The sequence below is a fragment of the Pseudochaenichthys georgianus genome, chromosome 8, assembly GCF_902827115.2.
Source record: "Pseudochaenichthys georgianus chromosome 8, fPseGeo1.2, whole genome shotgun sequence".
Classification (NCBI taxonomy): Eukaryota; Metazoa; Chordata; class Actinopteri; order Perciformes; family Channichthyidae; genus Pseudochaenichthys; species Pseudochaenichthys georgianus.
In genome coordinates, this window is record NC_047510.2 from 31,900,597 (window position 1) to 31,903,680 (window position 3,084).

At 42.3% G+C, this 3,084-nt stretch overlaps 1 protein-coding gene across 1 annotated transcript in view; it reads left to right on the forward strand.

Annotated features, from left to right (window-relative positions):
- The window catches only part of LOC117451742 (transmembrane protein 184B-like), a 20,097-nt gene that overhangs the window by 10,298 nt on the left and 6,715 nt on the right, over positions 1-3,084 (forward strand). The window lies entirely within an intron of this gene.

Genomic DNA, 3,084 nt, shown 5'->3' on the forward strand with positions numbered 1-3,084 from the left:
GTAGTGCTGAAATGATTAGTTGACCTCCAGGAAGTTGAAGAGTTCAAGTCATTTCTCACAATGACAAACAGCTGATATTTGCTATCAGCTGTTTCTCTTTGTGAGAAATTACTTGAACTCTTCAACGAGGAATTTGTGCTAAAGATTCATTTGTTTCCGGGGCTCATAAGAGTCCTTAAAGGTAGGGTAGGTAAGAATGGAGAAACCGGCTCGAGTGCGCTAGAATTTGAAAATACACAGCAGGAAAAAATCTGCCACTTCCTCACAGAGCCCCTCCTCCAACACACATGAACGCGCTCATGACCAATGAGGGCACGAGATAAGGTTGTGCCCAGATGGAAGGCTGACAGGCAGGTAGGCCATCCAGTTACTTTAGCCGGCTCAGATGATTGGTCGTGCTTTTTACAGCGCCACGGCTTCCACAGATGACATTTTTTATGTATTTATTGTCAAAGCATTTATTATATTCATTGCTATCGGGATGTTAAGAGCATTCCATGGAATATAACAAAGTGTTTCTGAAGTGAATTACCTACCCCACCTTTTAAGAACAACAATTTAAACAAAAAAACTTTGTAATCGGTCCAAATTGTTATTTTAAACTCTGCTCCTAATTTAAAGATATCCCCTTGGGTAACATTTTCTTCAGACTGAATGCTACACAACCAATGTAGCTTTTGTCAAAGGTTGCACATCCGGGTGCCCATAAAGTGCCCGTGATGGTGCTTGTGTGAAAGGTGAAATCAAGCTCAAAGGCAGTGAAAGTATGTATGTAGTTGTGCGACGTTAACAAAGGCAGCAGTGTTCTGGCAGGTTCTTCTCCAGTGTGCTTAAAATCACAGCTCAGACTCAGAGCTGGTGTCTGTGGGAAAGCCGTGAATGAGCCTGAGAACACCTGGTGAACAAACACTCTGTTCTCTCAGGGACGCCAATTACTGAAATCACTGTGGACTTCAGTCAGGGCTATTTCAATTGTATGTTACTCCTCAACAACATTTCCATACATGGTCATTGGTTGCAGAAAAGAGTGGTGCAGGAATGAGTCCTTAACCTCGAGATGAGTTAGCATTTTAGCACTCATCGCCTCAAAGTCCAGTCAATGCATCCTCACGGCCAGTGGCGTTTCTATATGTACAAAAGTGGTGGGGCACATAACACGTAGATGTCTATAAGCTTCTGCAGTGAGGTGCATGGCTGCTGAGGCACTGGCTCTGACTCTTCAGGTTTACAAATATTATATTTTCACCTAAATCAAAATATAATATTATTTTGAAAAGCTTTTTTTGTCTGATGCTTCGATTAATTTTAAACAGACAGTTCAACAGAAGGATACCCAAAAAATGTAATTTTATCATTTCAATATTGAATTGTTCTCTCTTAGTAAGATCGCATGTTCAATAAAATTGCGGTCTTACCTTGACTTGAAGATGAAGTCCATTTGCCTATCCTTCTGGACACAAATCTCTATTACTTTTTTGTAAAAGTCCTCCTTATCTTCTTGTAGTTTCAAAAGTCTATCATAAATCTAATCTAATCAATAGATTCATGATTCGAAAATTGTAAAAGTAGGGTAGACAGCTACGTTTCCCACAGACCTTATTTTGAGCTATTTTCTAAAATCCTATGGAGAAATCTCATTGCTTTTTTGTGGAGGGAAGCCATGCGCAGCTTACTTCCTGGTTTTAGGACGCCTCACTGCAGCTCTCTCTCCTCCTCTTCACACACCACACTTTTCGCGGCACACGTACTTACAGCCAATCAGCTCTGAATGATGTGAGATGACGTATGGTGGGGATGGCAGCACTTTGCCCCTATGGTCATTATTTTTTTGCCACACACATTAAATAGGACAATACTCTGAGCATGCGCAGTGTAGTTTTTACAGTCACCGTTCACTTAGACCAGGGGTGGGGAACCTTTTTCCTCTCAAGGGCCATTTCAATTTTTTCAACATCCTCCTAGGGCCGTACAAATGATTGACCTCGTGCATGCGTGCACGGTGTGGCATGACCACCAAAACAGAAAGATATGGACACAAGATGTGTGCAAATGTATTTAGTTTCCTATCCATGTGGACATGATTTAAGTGGGGGGGGACCTAACCTCCTCTAGGGGGGTCCGGGGGGCATGCTCCCCCGGGAAGATTTTTTTTTTTAAATGTTGAAGTTAAAAGCATCAATCTGGTGCAATTTGAGAGCAAAATTAGGAGCTCTATGGAAACATCTCTCAACACCCATATGAAACAGAACTGTAAACAGATTTACTTTTTCTTTATGGACATTTTACAAATCACTCCCCTTTCAAACTGTATTCTTGTTTATTAATAACAACTTTTTTTACTGTTATATAGTATTTTATACCTGTTTACTTTATTATCTTATTTTTTTATAATAATGATCATATAAAGATGTGCCTTTACCTCACTGGTTGGAGAAAAAGCTTCTTATATTCGTTAGCATACCTAGCTAACCAGATGCTAATAACAACAAAGTTATTGACTGTATGATCAGTATGACAGTCATGAACAGATCGCCACTGGGCTTTCAACCAAAGACACAGCCACGCAAAAACTGCGGCATATGTACGGCTCCTTATGGGTAGGCTACTGCAATTTTTGGAAGTGCCGGAGCGGTGTTCTGGTGCTCTCCGTCAGCACTACACCCCTGTCAGACATATATCACGTGATGACACGTTAGTATGGAGTTAGATTTGGGTCAATATTCTAGCGCGTAAAACAAGCTACTCACGAGCGGAAAATGTGCTTTTACACGCGCATAAAATGACCCTCGCGCGCAGATTAAACCCCCGCGAGCGGCTCTGCGCCCGCGAGTGGCTCTGCGCTCGCTCGTGAGAGAGACAGCCTTCTTGCTCGCTCGCGGGAGTGTCAGCCTCGCGGAGTCTGTCTACGCGCGCGTGAAAAGTTTCTGGGATTTTGGAGCGGAGCCACTGGACTTTGATTGACAGCTGCAAGAAAACCCGGAGTTGCCAGGTTTGATAAATGCCTGCACTACCAAGAGCCGAGGAGTGACGGCAGCAAAATCAGTTGGACGAGATTGAATGGTAAAATTGTCCATAAAAAACTAT